Source organism: Ambystoma mexicanum, chromosome 5p (assembly GCF_040938575.1).
Source record: "Ambystoma mexicanum isolate Mex_15411 chromosome 5p, UKY_AmexF1_1, whole genome shotgun sequence".
In the NCBI taxonomy this organism is placed as follows: Eukaryota; Metazoa; Chordata; class Amphibia; order Caudata; family Ambystomatidae; genus Ambystoma; species Ambystoma mexicanum.
In genome coordinates, this window is record NC_090930.1 from 531,508,872 (window position 1) to 531,530,533 (window position 21,662).

Here is a 21,662-nt window from a genome sequence, read left to right on the forward strand (position 1 = left end):
ACCAAGCGAGCGGCTCCCGCTGCCTGCGAGAAATGAAATAATAGCAGCGCGGGGCTGCGGTTGGGGAAAGCCGCGCCAGACGAGTAAGTGGGTGGCCCCCGCCGCCGGCAGGGAAGCCACTGTTGCAGCGTGAGGCTGCACTGGATAATACGAAGGAGGGACAGGGGACCCAGCCAGCAGACGGCCGCCGGGCACAGAGCCGATTGAGAGCCCGACGTTTGCGTGCCGGCCCCACAGCAAGCAACCGAAAGCGGGTTGCTACAGCAGAGGATCAGCGCGGCCAACAGAGCACGGCCGTGGGCCGTCATAATGCAAGTAAACACATGACACACGTTTTCCTGCAAGGGTCCCCAGTCGTGCGGCCAATGCAGGTGTGTACCGGCTGGGGCAAATGAACTATTGAGCCAGGTGCTGGTCAGGTGAGAGCGGTTAGAGGGCGGTGCAGCCTTGTACCATCACGGCCCACTCACTAAGCACATAGCCGCAGCTGCTGAGGAACACTTTATGCGAACCAAAGTCTTGGAGCAGCCTAAAGGCCCGGCATGTCGTGCTGGGGGCTGAAAATCTGAGCCGGGCACAACATAGTTCCAAACTATTACAAGACTCTGGAACACCACCAAACAGTCCACGGTCTTGGCGAATGGCTAATGACTGGAGAGCTGAGCTAACAGAAGAAAGAGCGAGACTGGCACAAAGCAACATAGGATATACAACAAAATGTAAAGAACACAGCAAAGCGAATCGGAGCCTGACAAGCATTGTGGCTATAGACATGGACGAGATTGGCACAGTGCAACGGTAGGACATCCTATAAAGCCGACTTAATACATGGGAGGACACAGCCCACTCAAGCCAAAGCACAATGCACATGCTCCATACGAGCACTCCAGGGGCACCAATCTGAATCTGGGAGGACTCACAGGAGAATAGAAGGGACATAGAATCAGCACTGCCACACTAACGATAAGCCATATCAGGCACCAGACCACCATAGCAGACACCTTTGAGTTACCAGACGCACCGCTTAAAAGAGGAACGTGAGGGGACACAGCCTACTCCGGGACTGACCTTGTCCACAGCCTTGCAGTCGGCCCATGGGTGACACCTGGGGACTGATTGATATTGCTGAAGCCACTGTGGTACAGGGAAGCTGCCATTAGACATTGGGAGTGTGCAGGATGCCGGTGAAAGGACTGAAGACCAGAAGTAAGCAACCCACCATGGACGCCTATGCAAAACTACAACAAACCCCCTCGCCCCCAGTACAAAAGAGGGGAGAGGCATCGGGGAATGACCCCCCTGGAGAGGGAAACCAGCAAGTCTTAGCGGCCATAACGGACTTGAGTACTAAATGGGGCACAGCGATGGCGGAGTTGCGGACGGCCCTTGAAAACAAAATAGATGCCGTGAGAATTGAAGTCACTCTGCTGCGGCAGGACGTTAGAGCGCTGGCAGAGAGAACTAGTAGCTTGGAAAGCGCAGTAAAGACCAACACGAGTTAAGCACGACCAATGCGAAAGAGGTTCATGTGCTCAAACAGCAAGTCGCCAATCTCAAAAACAGGGTGGAGGAAGCAGAAGGACGGGCGAGACGGAAAAACATCCGAGTGGTCGGCCTGCCAGAGGGAGAAGAAGGCCAGGACCCCACAGACTATGTGGAGAACATGATCCTACAGGAGGTGGAAGAGGACAAACTCTTGCAGGGATTCACGGTGGAGAGAGCACATCGAGCCCTCATGAGGAAACCGCAGCCTGGAGCCCCGCCGCGACCGATTATTGCGGAAATCCTGAACTATAAAGAACGGGAAAAGATTCTGGAGTATTTCTGTAAGGGCGGAACGATAGAGAGAGCCTCTTCCAGGGTTACGGCATTCCCTGACTATACTATGTTAGTGCAAAGGCAATGATATGGTTATGTTGCGGTTAAAAGGAGACTGCGTGCGGCGGACATCAAGTACATGTTGTTGTACCCAGCAAAGCTGAAAGTCCTGCACAAAGGCAGGGCACTGTTTTTTGACACCCCAGAGGATGTGGCGTCGTGGTTGGATTTGCAGGGCTGCCCGGAGGAAAATGAAGAACGAGGTTCCCAGGAGCACGATAAGTGAAGACTTTATGTCACGTACCCTGTGGGAGGGGGGGGGGGAAGAGTGGGGAACCCGGGTATAGTGCCTTGATATATTTGTTAGACATGAAATAGCCCTTGAACAATATTACTCTATGGGACTGGAATATAGTATTCTTAAAAATGCAATTGAGTACGGAAGTATTGGGCGTAGCAACTCTAAGCAAATAGGAGCGGCAGGACCGCACTCACCTACCCCCGAGATCTAGTAAATAGACGGCCAATAGGGCGGCCTTAACCTGCGGAGTCGCGAGTACGGTTATACCAGAAAGGGCTAGATGCGGGGGTGCCTGAGATCCAGGGATGGAGCTGGGCAACAACAGGGGAGGGTTAATTGGGGAAGGAAATGGAAGAGGGTGGGAGGGAGGAGGGGGAGTTTGAGGTGTTTGTAGTTAGGGGGAGATGTTTGGGGTGTGTGTAGTTTTGGGGAGTTTTAGTTTAAGTTTGAACAAGAGCCTTTGCGGAGGAACTAGAGTCTGGAATCTGTTTTGGGTGGGTGGGAGTTAGGAGAGGAACTATTAACGAGCCATGGGGGATCTTAAGATAATAACGTGGAATTTTAGAGGACTTAACAGCTATTTGAAGAGGAATAAGGTCATGCTGTATTTGAGAAGGGAGAAGATAGATATTGCACTGTTACAGGAAACGTATCTGACACAAGAGAAAGTGGAGTTGGTGGGGAGAAAATGGAGAGGGATTGTGGTGGGTTCATCATACTCTGCCTATGCTAGAGGAGTGCTTGTCTGGGTGGCGCTGCATGTCCCATTTAAGTTAATTGAGGAAGTGGTGGAGGCAGACGGGAGGATGGTCATATTGAAAGGGCTGATAGAGAACAAAGAAGTGTGCATAGTGAATACGTATGCCCCTAACCAAAACACAACTGCATACTTCAGAACTTTGTGCACCAAACTTAGCGGGTGTGTGGGTAGTGCAGTGATTTGGGGTGGGGATTTCAATTGTGTAATGAACCCTAGGGTAGACAGGTCAGATGATAGGATTGATAAGCCCACCCCAGCGGCTAAAGCATTGCAGATGCTACTAGAGGATTTTGGCTTGGTAGACGTGTGGCGAGCAAAACATCCGAATGAGAGGCAATACTCGCACTACTCGGCTCCGCAACAGCTGCACACAAGGCTTGATTATGTCTTTGCCACTCCGGATGTAGTGACAGAGAGTACCTATATAGAATATAAGGCGAGAGTCCGGCTGGACCACTCGCCCTTGGCCCTCGGATGGCAATATTGCCCCCCGAGGGCGCGGATTCCGACATGGCGCCTCCCTGCAGAAGCGCTCAAAGGGCCTCATTCCGAGTACGGCGCTAACCAATGGCGCTATTAACGCCTTGGTTGACGGCGTACCCGGACCGGCAGCGCCTTGGTGGATGGCGGAGTCACTGCCCCATTCCAAGGTTGGCGGGGCGGTGGTTCCCCATTCACCAAGGCTCTTCCCCATTCCCAAATGAGCCCTCATAGGGCTCAATGGGAATGGGGAAGATGCAAATAACGGTGACCGTTCATTACGGTCACCGTTATTGGCTTGCAGGCCCCTTTGCGCCCTCGACTTTAACACCTGCTCAAAGCGGGCGTTAAGGGCGAGGGCGCAGAGGGAACTAGGAGTATGGCGGTAAGGGAATACCGCCACCGGTCTCGTTACCGGTGGCCGCTATCCCTTACCGCCATACTCGGAATGAGGCCCAAAGATCCAGTCTTTAGAGAGGACATAAAAGACGAGATTATTAATTATTTTTAGGTGAATACTGGTAGTGTGGAGACTGCGGGTACATTATGGGAAGCCTTTAAGGTGGTGATGCGTGGGGTTGCCATAGCTAAGACGAAGGGGTTGCAGAGTGGGGTTCTACCTGATCTGCAAAAAGCAGAGATCGAACTAGAAAGAGTATTGGAAGGTGGCGGTGCTGATACGGAGCTAGTACTCAAGTTACAGCAGCAGTGCGCGGAATACTGGGATAGACTCTCTAACCTCAATTATAAAAAGTACATAGAGAGACAGCATGCAGGAGGAGATAAAACCGGCCGGCTTCTAGCGTGGTTGTATAAGAATGAAACCCCTAGATCCCCGATTAGGATTATAACCAAAGAAGATGGCGAGACAGTGGATACCTAAGAAGGAGTCAATAAGGAATTTGCGGAATATTACAAGGCGCTATATGAGGATAAAGAGAGAAGCAGCCAAGAGGAGATAAATGAAACACTAGAAGATATAGGACTGTCTAAGATAAGCGAAGAAGAGAGGGAAGAGCTGGATGCACCAATTACCTTAGAGGAATTGGAAGAGGTTGTGAGGCAGTTACCCACGAGCAAAATTCCAGGAACTGACGGGTTCCCTAGTGAATTTTATAAAGTATATAGGGTGGAAGTGCTCCCCCCAATGCTAGAAATGCTTAATGAGGCGTTTGAGGTGGGACGGTTGCCGGAGTCGCTCAGGGAAGCGATCATAGTACCACTCCCCAAGCCCAATAAACCAGGGCATAGTTATGGCTCCTACAGGCCCTTGTCGATGCTGAAACACGACAGTAAGATATTGACAGCCGTCCTGGCAAACAGAATGCGGAGAGTGATTGGCAAATTAATTCATCCAGATCAAACGGGCTATGTCCCGAGTAGGAACATAACTCACAACCACAGGCGACTCCATCGAGTGATCGAATGGGGGTGCAAGAGTGAAGACGAAATGGCGATTGTGTCACTAGACGCAGTTAAAGCGTTCGACTCGGTTAAGTGGACATGGTTGTTGGCGGCCCTAAGTGGATATGGAATAGGGCCATATTATATTAAATGGGCCAAGATGCTATATAGTGAGCCGTTGGCCAGAGTTTGAACAGGTTCAGTGATATCTGAGAGATGGCAGCTTAGCAGAGGTTTGGATTTGGATTTGGTTTATTTATAAAACGCAACCAGGCCCAGGGGCATACGGGCGCGTGAGTTTTTGAACATGTTACATAGGAGTACAATTACGTTAGAAGCAGTAGGCAACAGTTACAATAGTTGTGGTTACGAAAAAATACATACATTAATGTACAGGCATACATGTTACAATTTTAGGCAGTGGGCCAAAGGTGCGACAGACAGTAATATTATCTACAATATGTACAATGGGAGGTGAAAGTCTAAGCTTAAGGATGTTAAGCTGACGATGTATCCCGGTCGTGAAGCAAGCGTTTGGTGTTACGTTTAAAAAGGTTGAAGGAGGTTATAGACCTGATTGGAGCAGGTAGTGTGTTCCAGAGCTTTGAGGCTTGTACAGGGAAGCTGACTCCTCCCGAATTATGGAGTTTGAACCTTGGTATGGACATGGTGTTAACTTGAGCTGTTCTGAGTGGTCTTGAGGATGTGTGTGGGGTAAATTGATTAGAGATGTAAGATGGTGCGAGGTTAGTCCTGGCTTTGTGGGTAAGGGCAAGAACTTTGAGGGATATTCTGTGCTCTATTGGGAGCCAGTGCAGGTTACGTCTAGTCTCAGAGATATGCGACTTCTTAGGGATGTTGAGAGCTGGCCTAATGACGTTATTTTGCGTTACTTGTAGTTTGTGAATATTTTTGCGGCTAGTGCCTAAATAAAGGGCATTACAATAGTGTACTTTGGACAAGACTAACGTTCTAGCGAGAGTAATGCAGTTAGGTGTGGAGATAAACGGCCTGCATGCGGTAATGAGTTTGCATGTGTAGGCGGCTGATGACACTACTGCATTGGTTTGTTTAGTGAAGGATAATGTGGCATCGAGGTAGATCCCAAAGGTTTTAGTATTGTTGGAGACAAGGATGGGGTTACCATCAATAGTGAACGATTTGAAGGCAGTATTTAGCTTTTTTAGCTTAGCGTGCATGCCAAGGATAATCAACTCAGTTTTTTCGTCATTGAGACAAAGTCCATGGTATGCCATCCATGCTTGTATTACTGCATATATTTCATTGAGGGTTTTGCTATCATTTTCGTAGTCGCCCGTGATAGGAATGAGTATCTGGGTGTCATCCGCATAATTTGTGTATGTGACACCCAGATAATCAAGGATATCGAAAAGGGGCTTCGTAAATACATTATAGAGCGTTGGGGACACGCAAGAGCCTTGCGGGACCCCACAAGGGACTGGTGAAGGTTCAGCCGAGTCAGTAGGAGAAAAGACCCTCATAGTTCTGTTCGCCAAAAAGGAGCTGATCCAGGCAGTGGCTGCGTCGGAGAAGTGAGCTGCAGATTTCAAGTGGTGGCAAAGCGTTTGGTGGTTGACCAAGTCGAAAGCTGCCTACAGAACGAGTAATAAGAGCAGTGCTAGTTTGCCATTATCTTTTAAAATTTGAATTTGCGTGGTGAGATCTATTAGGGCAGTTTCCGTGCCATGTCTAGGTCGGAAGCCAGATTGCCTTAGTACCAACAGATTGTTTGTTTCTAGATACGCCTGTATTTGCAGATAGGCTGCTCTATCTAGTATCTTTAGTAAAAAAGGTACAGTTGTTATCGGCCTGTAGTTAGACGGGTTGGCTGGGGCAAGGGTGGGTTTTTTGATTAGTGGAATGACCCAGGCGTCTTTCAAGTTATCAGGCACTACTCCCGTTTTGAAGGAGGCGTTGATAAGGTTGGTAATAAATGGTGCCAACTCATGTGCTGCTGCTTTGATAATCGGAGCAGGTCAAGTGTCGCCTTGGCAATTAGATGGTTTGAGTTTTCTAATGATATTTACTACTTCCCAGGTTGAGAGGGGTGAGAAACTGAATGGTTTACAGGTTGGCTCAAAGGTACGTGACTTGTTGGGCAGTTGTTAGTGTTCAGGGTCGGCAAGTAAGAGGTCTTTTTTCGCATTGATTTTAGATTGTAAGCGGGCTATTTTGTCTAGAAGTGCCTTCTGGATGTTACTGCACCAAAGTGTATCTGTGACACATTTATCAATGGGGGCAATAGGGGATTCTAATTCTTTTAGAATCTTAAAAAGTTATTTTGTGTTAGATTCAGCTTGTTCAATCCTTTTATTGTAAGTGTCCTTTTTGGTAAGTATGATAGCTTCTTTATAGCTCGAAGTTGCTAGAGTTAGTTCATTTTTATTGTTTAATGAGGGGCACTTTTTCCAGTGTGCTTCTGCAGTTCTCTTAGATTTACATAGTTCTCTGAGGTGCGGCGTGAACCAAGTGTTCAGGTGCCGTTGTGGTTTAGGTTTCCGCAACTTTAGGGGGGCTATGGTATTCAAGGCTTTCAGTATTGCCTGATTGTAAATGGCTGCTAGGACTGTGGGGTCAGAAGTGACCACGTTGTCAAGAAGGGGAAGTAATAGCGGTAGAAGTTTGTCTGGTGTGATGTCTTTCTTATTTCTAGTGCGGGTAGCTGGAGCGATGATAGGAGCAGTGTGTTGTGTGTTGGCTTTGATAGAGAAGGTTATTTTATGATGATCAGTCCAGATACATGGATCATTGGAAAGAAGATCGATCGAGCAGTTGAGGTTGGTGAGCCAGTCCAATGTTCTTCCTTTAATGTGAGTGGGCTCATGAATAATATGGGTAGGCAGGGGTGCCCCTGGTCCCTGATGCTTTACATTTTAACCCTGGAGCCCCTAGCAATAGACCTCAGACAACAATATGACACGATAGGTATTGAAGTAGGAGGGGAGCGACACTTAATATCCTTGTATGCAGATGATTTGTTACTATATCTGGAATACCCGGAAGAAAATCTCCAATACATTTTGGAATTGTTAGAGAGGTATGCTAGGCTGTCCGGCATAGCGGTGAACCCCCAAAAATCTACCATATTTCCGCTAGGTGGTTATGTAGGAATCCCTGTAGAAAGGTTGCCGGTGCTACAGATCCCGTGGGCGGTGAGCTTTTTCCGCTACCTTGGCATAGACGTGTATCACACGGCAGAGGAGGAACATAAGTGTAACACCGAGATAGCCATTGAGAAAATTAGGAAATGCATGAAGTTTTGGGAGAAGTTGCCCCTAGCAATGATGGGACGAGGAGCAATGCTTAAGATGGTGGTCCTACCTAGGCTTTTACATTATTTTAGCAATATTCCAAATATGATACCTAAGAAGTTCTTTCTTAGGCTGAACAGTATGTGCAGGGACTTCTTGTGGCATGGCACTCGGAATAGAGTGGCGTTATGGAAGTTACAGAACTTTTACGAAAAAGGCAGTATCAAACTGCCTAATTTCGAGGCTTATTATGTAGCAGGTCAACTGCAATATGTGACCAAGTGGCTCTCTGATGAAGAGACCCCCGAACATAGGTTGTTTGGGCAGAACTGCACTCCTTTTTACTTACGGGAAATGATCTAGTTGTTTGGCTCAGAAATGAAGGAGCGCCCTGGGATGATGATGTTGGGGTGGAATATGTGGCATCGAGCTTGCCGGATGATGGGGGACCCTTGCCCATGTTCCCCGCTGATACCGTTGGTTGCACTGGCAAAGGGAGATAAACAGCTGAGGGTAATTATTAGGACCTACTGGGAATCGGTGGGACTGGTTACGTTGGGGGATATTTGGCAAGACTGGACCATTAAGGATTTTGAAGGACTTGGGGAAGTAGCAGGATTACATATAGGTCAATATGTTACGTATCACAGAATAGTCCAAAAGATTCGAAGTATATGGCCTGAAACAACCTTGACAGAGGAACCAGATGCTACTGTTGGGTTAATATATGATATATCGGAGGGGGGGGGCATGAGATCTCTAGATTGTATGAGATGTTGATGACTAAGGTCGGGAAGGAAATAGTACATTTGAGATTGGAATGGGAAACGGAGATGGGAGTCCCGTTAGACGATGGGATAGGGGAACGTGCCCTGGGATACCACAAGAAGGTGTCAAGAAATGCCAGGTTCAAACAAATACAGCTATATATAACGCACAGGGCATACATGACCCCTCTGAGGATATCAAAGTTTCAAAATGTGGGGCGCCTGGCGTGTCCTAAATGTGATAAAGAGAACGCCGACATGATACACATGTTTTGGTCATGCCGGTAATTGAATGCTTCTGGGGCGAAGTGGCACGAAAACTAGCGGAGAAGGGGGTCACGCTCGTCATAGACACGGCCTGGGCCTGCTTGCTGGGAGAGTTTCCCAGATCACGGAAACTCAAACATGTTGGGAAATTGAAAGATTTGGCATATGTGCTTGCAAAACGAAGGATTGCTATGGGATGGAAGAAGTGCCATAAGCCACAGGTGGAGGTATGGTGGAAAGATTTACAGAAATGGGCGGAAGCTGAAACAATGGTATGGCAAGATACTAGCAATGTGAGTGATGAGGAAGAAGGGGGCTCCTTAATGGCATGGAAAATACTGATAGCGGAAATGTTTGGGGTAGTATTGGATCCAACAGAATCCGAGGGCAGCGAAACCATGCCACACGAAGCAGATACTGAATGTGAAGAACAAACAGGATCATAAAGGGGGGTGGGATTGGGGGAGCAGTGACTAAATACTAAATGTGTTTAATTGAATTGTTGTAAATTGCACTGCATGTTTGGTTTGTATTGTTGTTTGGTTTGCATAAAATCAATAAAACATTATAAAAATATAAAAAAAATAGCCAAACATGATCCCAACAGCCAAGACATTTTAAAAAAACCATTTATTGGACACATACTACCCAAACAGAAGTAATACTTTGGAAACCATGTGTCTATACCACATAGCCCAAAACTACACATACAAAAATAATATAAAACCTGATGAAGAAAAAAAGGTAAATACAGAGTGACAAACTGTGAAGATAGCTTAGTTAAACTCACTAAACCAAATGTAATTAATCATATCAAATTGTCATTGAAGACTCCTCAACATAAAGAAGTATATTACATGTCCCTGCTACAACTCTTTAAACCATGGAGAAAAGAAGAAGAAATACTAGATAACTATGACTCATATGAAGATGCTTTCAAAGCAAATGAAAGCACTATAACTGATGTAAACTTTACACAATACAAAACAATGTTGCACAATGAACAGCAACACGAAGAAGAACTCCAGGCCCAACTAGATAAAGACACTCCTGACAGTAGTCAACCTTCTGTAACAGGAAGCCAAGAACCACTGGGAGAACCACTAATAATAAATGAGGCAGAATTAGCTATGATAGAAGTAGAAAACACCATGTGTCAGTAAGATAAAGAAGACTTAACTATACTACAATCAAAACTAAACAACGTAGCATTTTTGAAGAAGTAACAAAACAAATTGCACATGGTGTACAACATGAAAATAAAGAATTTTCCTGCCATAATTATAAACCTATACTACTGTACATCAGTGGTTAAGCTGGTTCTGGCAAAACATTCCTAATCAAAATCATCAGTAAATTCCTTCAACAATTGACAAACAACAAACTGTCACCTGTTGTCACTGCCCCCACAGGTTTAGCTGCCTACAACATAGGTGGTGTCACTTTACACCGATTACTACTATTGCCAGTAGAACACCAGAACAAATTAGACTATTACAAACTTTCTGCAGAAGCTGCAATGGAGCTACGCAGAGTATTGAAACAAATGAAAATGCTCCTAATAGATGAAGTGAGCATGGTCTCCAACCTAATGTTGGCTTTGATTCACCTCAGATTACAAGAAGTACTCAAAACAAACTATGAAGAGCTCTTTGCAGGAAAACACATAGTTTTTGGAAATCTTCTTCAATTGACACCAGTAAAAGGTGAGCCTATTTCTAAAACATTAGGACACAAACTCTGCCGTAAAACTGTTGGCAGCATTGGAAATGTCAACCTTTGGCAACATTTCCAATACAGAGAATTAACAAAAAACATGCGGCAATCTGCAGATCTCACTTATGCCAACATCTTAAAGAGTATCAGAGTTGGTATACTTTCTAAAGAAGCAGAAGCAATATTGAAAACCCGGCAAATTAAAGCACTTTATGGCGATAATGCATGTGCTACAGATGTTATGGAACAATTAGCCCACAAAAAGCTGTTTCAAATTCAATGAAATAATGTTAAGTAAAGAAATGCAACCAATAATGGAAATTAGCGTCACAGACAAACTAGATGTACATGGTATGACACTACCTATGTGTGACCAAGCCACAACAAGACTAAATAGTTTAGAGAAATCAATCTCAAACACAGCAGGCTTAGAAAAGATATTAAAATTATTCTTAAATTGCAGAGTAATGCTTAAACGTAACCTTGACGTGGACCAAGGACTAGTTAATGGAGCACTGGGTACATTGTTGGCTTTCAAACATACCCACGTGACAACAAAATTAGGTTTGTCAATATACTCTTTGACAAACTTTCAGAAGTAAAAAGGATAGGACGCTCAACAGCTCGATTCCTTCTCTTCAAAGACATGTATGTACGCAGAGAACAATTGTCTCTGACTCTTGCATACGCAGTCACGATTCATAAATCACAAGGTCTTACCCTAGACAAAGCAATGATAGATATTGGTAACACAGTTTTTAAAGAAGGCATGAGCTACGTAGCACTATCACGCTTACGTACACTTGACGGTCTATTTCTAATCAACTTTGATGCAAGTAAAATAAATGCTGATATTCCTTGCATTTTAGAATACAATAGACTTCGCTCACTATACACCCCCCATCTAAACACATTCTGTTCCACAAAAAGTAAAACGTTATAAAAGAAAAATAAATCAAACAGAAATGCAACAGGATGTCACTGCAAATCCTCCAAAGAGAGTAAAAGAAATTAATACTTCATCAAGTACCACAAGCAAAAAAGAATCAATTAGGGAAAGTAAACCAGGTACTTCTTCAAAAAAGGAAGACAAACTCCAAAAAAAGCAGTCAGATACAGAACTACCTGGTCCATTTAAACTCTCAAATATAGTTGGTGTAAGTTGCTACGCAAATGTAGCAATGAATATTCTATTTCAATTACCACCAATTGTTGACAACATTTACTTACACAGTACAGACCCATTGTGTATGCAAATGTTAGTACTTCACAGAAATGCAGCAAACCTGATAACACATATAGTGTTTATGGAATAAGACAACAATTGGACTACTGTGCTGGAATGGTGAAATTCACTATAAACTCACAGGAAGATCCACAAGAATTTCTAATGTACTTACTACAAGTACTGGAAAATAAAAACATACCTATAAATGAAATCTTCCAGATTTCATACATGTGGAAACATACATGCCCTCTCTGCAACAATGTGACACAAGAAGAAATCCCCAATGAACGCTTCGTATATATATCAATACCTAATTGTGAATCCATTCCATTTCAGCAACTTGTACAAAATGCAAACCATGGTAGATTATGTTCTACCTGTAATTCAGATAATCGCTCCACATTAGTAATACAAACACATAGTAAATACGCAATACTCTTCTACGTTACAATGCAGATGGTACCAAAAACAACTGCAAGCTGACTGGATTCACACATGGTCAAATATCACTTGGCAAGAAAACCTTCACAACAATAGGTATAATCTACCACGCAGGAGCCACAACCAATGCAGGTCACTACACTGCATATATAAAAAAGAAATGTGGATGGTTTGAATGTAATGATAGTACCATTACTTTTTTTTTTTTAGTGTTAGCTCCAAAAGAAGCTTTTTACCATTTACAGTTCAAATTCAGCATGAAAAAAAGAAAAGAAAAATGAGAAAAAAAAGAAAATATGTAAACAAAAAATTCCATAACTCCATAGCTCTGAAAACATATAATACAATTATTTCAGTCAATTGCTGTGAAAAGGAAAAAGGAAAAGGGGAGAAAAATAAAAGAAAGGATAAAAAAAACGGGTAAAAAGGAGAAGAGGGAAGGACCAGCTCAGCCACAGTTGGCAGCTTCTTTCAGTCTTGTTATGCAAAAATAAACTTTCTCACTTTTCTCCATCAAGTTTTCTAAAAATGATTGATACCATCTCTAACAGGGCAAAAGTTATAGATAACCTTGAGCCCTCTAGCAGCTGTAACCAAAAGTCTTTCTTTGTTGAAGTTCGATTGTTTACAAAAAATCTCCCCAGTAGATTGCGACGAATGTCGATGATGCCACGACAACTCATGATGAGATGGCGAAGTGTTTCCATTGGATGACCACAGAGTCGAAATTTATAGTCTCTCGCACTTTTCTGTTTTCTTGCTTCAACAATTTCTTTGGTCAGAAAGATGTTGATGCGAAGTCTGAGAAATTGCTGTCGCAACTCAGCCGAAGGAAACTTACTCAGATACAGCAGAGTTTGGCCTCGCTTGTTCAAAGCAACGCAGTATTTGCCATAGAGTTTAGACGACTGCGCCAGCACTGAGGACTCGATCCAATCATACTCATACAGCTGTTTCTTTAAAAGATCTGGATTTTCAATAAGTAGTTTCGCAGTAGAGTCTATTGAGTCCAACAGGCTCAAACATTTGGTGCTCCATTCAACAAGTAAAGGCTCTCTTTCTGACTTCAGTGCTTGGCTCAACAGTCCAAAACCGCTATCTGGTGGAGGCAGTAAGCATTTGCGATAGAAAGATAGAGTTTTCCATCTGACATAAGTAATGAGAGAAGTCAGTCCAAACTCTTTTCTTATTACAGCCACAGGTATACAGTTAGGGAGGTCAAGTACAGCTCTCCAAAATAGGCCCTCTAAGATTTGCCATATCTTCCAGCTCATCTGAAGAGAGCACTCAGCCCCATAGGTCACAATGGGGACTACCTTCATGGTGTAAAAACGGAGCAAAGGTGTCAATGTAAATTTACAATAACTGCGTTTGATCAGTCTTGCCTGGGCTGTCAGCATCTTCAATTTGCGCTTTAGCGCTATTTCTCTTGGAGCTTCACTATAGCTTGCGTTGATTGGGATGCCTAAATAAAGCAATTCTGATGTCTCTCGGATCTGGTCACCATTTATGTGCCAACCCTTAAACTTCATGAGGTTGTGTCTTGTCTTCCCCAAGGCAAGCACCATTAATTTGGTGGTGTTTACTCTTAGGTCATTGGAAGATAAAAAGAGAGCTAGGGCATTCAATTGGCTCTGGAGCCCGATTGGAGTTTCATTTAGAAGAATGACATCATCTGCGTACAATAAACGATTCATTGGGGAGCCCGCAATACAAGGGGGCGAAGCATCTAATTTCCGTAAAGGCGTCACATATGTCTGAGATGTATAATTTAAAGATGGCTGGGGCTAGTCGACACCCTTGCTTGAGGCCCACTCCTGTTTTGATGGAGTTTGACAGGTCTCCGTTTTGGTTCAGCTTGATTTGAATGCTTGTGTTGTTATGAAGGGCCTCCATAGCCTCGCGCATGTCAGTGGGGCACCCCCAGACTTTTAGCTTCTGCCAAAGTTTCTCTCGATTTACTGAATCAAAGGCTTAAGACAAGTCCACTGATGCGAGGTATACGTTTTTACTGTTCTTGTTTACCGTTCTCAGTTTCAGGTAATTTATCAGAAAGAGTTTTAACGATGTTCCGATTCCCTTTTCAAACCCTGCTTGCCAGCCATCCCGATGTTTTGATACCCAGCTCCAGGCCATAAGGTGATTCAAGATCAGGGCCGCAAAAAGTTTGCCGATAACATCCAAGAGGGCGATAGGTCTGTAATTTGCGGCCACAGACCTATCACCCTTCTTGAAGATAGGTACAATGATGGATTTCGTCCAGGTGGCCGGGATACAGCGTTTTATTTTCACCAGTAGAAAAAGTTGGTGTAAGAAAGTTGCCCATTCCTCAGGATATTGTTTTAATGACAGATTCGTGAGGCCATCAGGATCCGCCGCTCTGGAATTGTTGGACGATTTAATTAGGGCGAGGATATCTTCCCTTTCAGTTTCAAACTCCCAGTTTGAGCAAGAGTTTTTTAGAGCCTTTGAGGCTTGCAGGGTAGGCTTTGAGAAGAGCTTGGAGAAATGGTCCATCCAGTCCTTCGCTGAAATAGGGTTGGAAATGAGACTCTGTTGAGGTGCGTCTAGCATGTTAAAGATTTGCCACATTTCACTAGAGTTTTTAGATGCAACTAATTCCAGCATATGTTCGGCATTTGATTGCAATAGAGATTGCCTATGCTGTCTTAACCAATTATTTTATGCAGTCCTCATTTTCTTGACGGCCACAAGTGATGCCGGGGAAGGATTTTTCTTCAGCGCTCTTTGCAACTTTTTTTGCTTCCTTTTTCTTGTGGCAACCTCATGGTTGAAAGTGTATTTGTGGCAAAAGCCCTTTGATCTTCCTGGGCCAGATTTGTCGCTAAAGATGGCCAAGGGAAGCGTATAATCTATGTCTTCCGGCCTGCCATTGTCTCTTAGATTTTTAGATAATGTTGATACATTTTCCCTCAGTAATCTTACTCTGTTTCTTCCAGGCTGTACTTCCAAGGCATCTCCATCTAGCAAAGACTTTGATGTCCTGCCCAGTTCAAGTGTTAATTTCAACAAATTGTGGTCACTCTGTGGAGTTTCCATGATCGTCAAGGCCACTACTCTACAATGAAGGCTGTCGGAGGCAAGAAAGTAGTCTAAGATGTGAGAAACGGGCCCTCTCTTCCAGGTTGGATTTGGTGGGATGTCCCCCAATGTAATGCCATTTAGTAATGAGATATTTCTCAGCTGGAACTCCTTCCTAAATGACAGGCCTAGTTTTTCAGCTTCTTGTAGATTGCTCGCATAGAAATTCATGAGAGCCCCACAGTTATTGAAACAGTGAATGTTTAGGTCCCCACATAAGATCACATTCAAGTTGGAGTAGTCAATCATTGCAGCGTCAACCTCCTCCAGTAACTGGTCCATGAAGTTCTTGGCTGGAAGATTGTTGCAGTTCCAATACAAGTTACACAAAAGGATCCGCCTCATAGCCTCCTCTTCACCAATTTGATATACCAGTAGGGTGATCTGAATAAATGGTGAAATGTTCTTTGACCAGGCCACCCGCAGGCCACAGCTTTCGTTGATGGCGGTCAATAGGCCTGCCATTGGTCTACCCTTCGTGCCTTTTATTGCTGGGTTCATAAGGAAACAAAGTCCTTGATGATAGGTTGAACATACAGCCACGTCTCCTGCAAACAAATGACCTCAAAATCTTCCAGTCAAATACTACCATCACCCAGTAGATGTTTAAAACCACGCGTGTTCCAACAACCCAAGTGGATGTAGGGCGGGGGATAATTGTCGCCTGGGCCCTGGCATTATGATCTTCTGGCCAATGAGCTGGCCAGCCAGTCCCAGTTGTCCCCATCCCCATCACCCCTGGTCCCTCGTGGTACACCGGAAGTGTTCTTTGAGGCAGTATGGTTATTGATCATTATTCTGAATTTGCCCTTATTTTTTTTACTCGATCCTTCATCACATCTAAATTCGTTTGTGTTCAAGGAGCAGTCGCTGTCCATGTTGTCTGTCTTCCCGCTCCCCGCATCAGGATTGTAGCTGTTAGGATGATGAGATTTAGTGGGCATCTGGTCATAGAATTTGGCCTCATCTCTTCTTCCTAGGTTCAAGGTTGATCTAGCGGTTAGGGAAAACCCCATGTTCTTCAGTGGTTCAGAGTTTTGCTGTAGTAGAGTTTTCACATCCATGGAAGCAAGATGCATTATGGCTTTATCATAATTTGATTTATCCGGAAATTCTACTAATGATAAATCCTTTCTGTCGAGTCCAGAGAGTGCATCAATACTGCGGAAGAGCCTCAAGATGTTAGCTCTATTTATAACTAGATTGTCTTTAATACAAAGGATTCTGCTTAGTTCCATGCAGTGGGAATCTGAAGTAGTCTCCTTTCCAGGGCTGTTCTCACGTTGTCTGTTGTCCGCGTTGTAGTTCTTTGTCAGCCCCTTTGGTTGCTTAGCTTTGGCCCTACTGTTTTGATCCTGTGTCATAAATCTCCTGCCGAAAGGAAGCAGTGAATCCTCACTGGAGGATCTATTCATGTGAACTCTGGATACAATTCTAGTTCTGGATTGAGGTTTTATAGTCGAGGGCTGGAGCATTTTTTTTAAATCCTCGCAGTCAGAGTCACTAACAGACTCATCATCAATGCCTTCGAAGTTGATCGCCTCCAATAGGATGCTGGGTGAAGATGCCCAAGCATTGTTTTTAATGCCTTAAGGCGATCTTCCAAGAAAGCATCAATCTCAAGGACCTCGTCCCAATCAGTGGAATACACCGAAAGGTTCATTAGATCTTCCAAATCCTCTGAGTTTAGGATATTTTTATGCTTCTTTATGGAATTTGGGGCAAAAGAGGACTTTCTGATTTCGTCTATGTCTTCATCCGATTCCATGCTCGTAAAAGAGTCTTAATTTTCTATTAATTGTTGGTATATTTGTTTTGGATCATGGATGATGGCCTGTTTAAGCGACAAGTCCTTGAAGTTTTTTATTACAACAGGTGGACGTGATTGTTTGCTTTTAGCAAGTTTATTTGCAAAGTTCACATGTTTAGTTTGTTTCTTGGACTGTATAGGTTTCTTTCCAGAATTGGAACCAATCTTAGTGGCAAAACTGGGTCCCATATCATAATTTGTGAAGATGTCATATGTTTTAGGAAAAAGTGAAGGCGCAGATGCAGAAAGCCCAGGTGCCATAGTAGATCCAAGTGGCAAGGGATTGGACAAGGCAGACCTAATCTCCTTTGGTTTTTTGGCATTTCTCCCCACAGTGTTACTACAGTCATGGTATGTCTTAGGGGGAGACTGCTTCGAGATCCCCGGGATCTGATTGTCTTCAACTCCCACAAACTTCCATTCCCCTGGATGGAGCATTGTGTCATCTGGATATGACTACTTGCATGATCCATTGATGGGTTGTGTTTAGGGCTTCTTGGTTCCATCCAGAGAGGATGCAGCAGGGCCGCCAGTGTTGACCGTGCTGGTAATCGATAAAATTGGTGTAACACCCAAATTGATAGCATTTCCCCCAGAGTTTGTCAGTGTAGTGTTTAGATCAACATCGAAGATGGGACCATTTTGGTTAGTGCTTGACAAGGATTGCCTTCTTTTTTCCTTGTCTCTAATTAGAGGTTCCAGGATAGTTTTCAAAAAGCTTGTAATGTGCTCCTCTTGCTTGTGTTTATTTTCGGGTAAAGCCGATATGAATCCTTCCACGAAGATCATTTTGGTGTGTAGCATTGCGATCAGGGTGGATTGGTCTTTTAGTTGGTCCGCGATGCTCTCGTACAATTTCATGAAAGGACTCATGGTGACAGAAAATGCTGCAATCATATTGGCATCTAAGAGTGCACTCGAAGAAGACTTTTCCTCCACCTGAGCCGCAATCATGTCCAATAAATTCAGCAGATATTGAATCATTGTTCCTAGGGTCGATCTCCACTGATGGAGAAAGCCTGTGCCGTTTCCTAGGGCAACTTGCGCCTAGTGAGGTCGAAGGATCTATGGGCCTTGGGGACTTGGCTTTAATTATGTTCTTCGTTCTCCCACTGTGCTCAATTTCATCTTTTTCACTATTATTCGCTCTCTTGCCTGTTCGAGAAGGAGAGTTAAGCGCCTTGGGGTTTTCCCTCGAAGGAGCTACTTCCTTCTCACAAGCGATTTCCAAGCCAAGGCTGCCAGGATTTTTCTCTGGGATGATTGTGGTTATGTGATGAATAATTGAGGTTTGCCTAGTTTTTCCGGGGTACCCCTCTTGGTTTTTCCGTGGGGGGCATCCCCACCTTTTTACTTAGGCGGAGAGTCTCAGCAGTAGGCGGCAGGATGGATGGGGGTCTTGAAGAGCAATCACTCTGAATAGCATAGGTTCCCAAAATTGGAGCCAAAGCTTAGGCCACTAGGTTTCCATGCCTGTCGCCTAGGAGCCCCTCTATTGGAGGTCTTATGGGGTTTGGGCTCCAAGGATTTAGGTGGACCGGTGGGTTTAGCCGTATCACAGGATATGGTGGCTATAGGTAGGGAGACCTCATCATCTATACTGACCACGGTCTCCTTATGAGGTTGAATTGAACCTGTGGCGATGTCCGTGTCGGTCGTTGGACAATTTTCCTTAATCTCCTGTGGCTCGGTTGTAGTCGCCTCTAAGTCAGGTTCCACATAGACGCAGGAATCATTTAGCTGGTTTTGTAGCGTTGCCGAACTATTGCCGTCCATGGTATTTTTGGTATTTTTGGCAGACTCTGTTTTCCGCCCCACTACAACTAGAGCCTCTACCGGATGATTTGTGGTAGGCTCTAGGTCGAGGCTAGCGACTAACACTCCGCCCATGGTTTTGTCTGAACTAAGTGGGCCTACAGCTGTCATTGCACCAATGATTTGGTCAGGCAAACGAAATTCACAGCCACTCATGCTAGGCTGGGGGATGGCTATAATGTGTCAGTTGTCAGCTGCAGCTATGCCAACTGCAGCTATAGGCTATGGAAAGAGCACTGTAAAAAGTGCAGGGATCTTTCCTAGCTTCTTTATCCTGTCCTTTTTTGACAATAGACAGTCAAAGGCGGGAACAAGAGCAACTTTATTTTAGGTCGTAATGGAGTAGCCGCAATGTGAGTGAACAAGTAGGTGGAGGTGGAGGTGGAGGGAGCACTCTATGTGGCTAGGGGAGCTCAAGGACATAGTCCACAGTGACTCCTCCTCGAACAACACTATGAGGCAGGGGGAGCTCAAGGATGTATAATTTACAATCACTCCTCCTCAGACATGTGTCTGTGCTCTGTCCTTAACAATAGTGTAGTATAGTGTTAATGTTGATATTGGTGCGAGGAGCTTTTATAAATCTGTAGTAAAATCAGCGCGAATACAGCATCTATGGCGGCATATAGGGCTTCTTACCGTGGTCCTCGTTTTGTTTGTCTCCGCAGCTGCCCACAGCCCACAGCTGCCCGCCCGCTCAATGCGGCTCTCCTCCAGACCAGGTCCAGCTCTCCTCCCGAGCTCCGTTACTGGGAGGGGTGGGTAGGGGTGGGGGTGGGGGTAGGGACCACAGCCGTAGTCGTGGTGCTCCCCAGGCTCCCAGGGATGACAAAGATGAAAAGTGCGGGACACGGACCTTGGGACTCGGCACTCGAGTCTCGAGACTCTGTAGTTTTCGAGGAAAGAACCTGAAAACGTTCACGCAGGCAGAACTCAAGCCGCACCTCTCAGCTCGTCAACAACAGCAAACAGCAACAGAGGCCGCTTCCGAGTTCCAGAGCTCCTCATCAACATTAGACTTGCCCCCTTGCTTCTGCAGTTCTGGAAGTGCTGGATAGTACCATTACTCTAAAGCAGAGATTACTAACAAATCTTACAAACGCTTATTTAATGTTCTTAAAACCAGAATTTGATAAATAAATTGTTCTTAAACCTTAACTAAACTTGTAGTAGAAAAATATAAACTGTTAGAATATTCCAAAAACTATATAACTGCCCAAAGATTCTACAACAACTAATCAGATAAATGAATACCACTAAATTAGAGCAAAAAATAGACAGTTAGAATGCACCAATTGGTATCTAACTGTCCAAAAATTTAACAATATCCAAACAAATAAATCAATACCACTAAAATATATCAATAAATAGACAGTTGTAATACACCTACTGGTATCTAGCTGCTCCAAAATTTTATAATATCCAAACAAATAAATAATATGTTACTGCTCCAAAAAAATGCAAAAACCCAATGTATAAACCATTAGCCAGAAGCAAAAAGTAAACACTGAAAACAAACATACAAATAAACTGTAGCATAACAGAAAAAGTTTTTTTTTTTAATCCAACATGGATTTCTTTTTCTCCCACAGACCCAATGATTTTAGCAACAAACACAGTAACTGAACAAATTGCACAGTACTCTGGTTTGTAATCTACTAAATATGAGGGTGCAAAAAAAAAAAAATGTTGATTATAAGTCATTACAAAATACTAATACTAACATGCTATTTTCTTTTATCACAGAAATTAACAAGAAATACATGTACTCCAGTTACTAAACCAAACAGTAAGTATATTATACACTCTATGCCATAGCCACAACCATTGCAGCATAACACACCCATACAGTCAAACATTTCAACTATGGCCTATGGAAATATTTAATGTCCGCGGACATTACCAGTGTTCTTAGAACACTTTCAATTTACCAGCGAACAATACGGACAGCGTCTTCAGGACACCTCCTGCGAACATTTCAGGACACCGCAAGAGCTCTTAGAGCACATTCAACTTGCCATCGAACAATACGGACAGCGTCTTCAGGACACCCCCTACGAACATTTCAGAACACCTCGAGAGTTTTTAGAACACTTTCAACTTGACAACGAACAATACGGACAGCGTCCTCAGAACACCCCCATTTTGTTTATTTGCGAACATTTCAGGACACCGCGAGAGTTCTTAGAACACTTTCAACTTGACAATGAACAATACGGACAGCGTCCTCATAACACCCCCATTTTCTTTATTTGTGAACACTTCAGGACACCGCGAGTGTTCTTAGAACACATTCAGCTTGCCAGAGAACAATGCGGACAGCGTCTTCAGGACACCCCCTATGAACAATTTAGGACACCGCGAGAGTTCTTAGAACACACCCCCATTTTGTTTATTTGCGAACATTTCAGGACGCCGCGAGAGTTCTTAGAACACTTTCAGCTTGCCACAGAACAATACGGACAGCGTCTTCAGGACACC

At 44.2% G+C, this 21,662-nt stretch overlaps 1 protein-coding gene across 2 annotated transcripts in view; it reads right to left on the reverse strand.

The window, feature by feature from the left end:
* CHM (CHM Rab escort protein) overlaps window positions 1-21,662 on the reverse strand; it is a 1,673,681-nt gene that overhangs the window by 1,038,831 nt on the left and 613,188 nt on the right. The window lies entirely within an intron of this gene.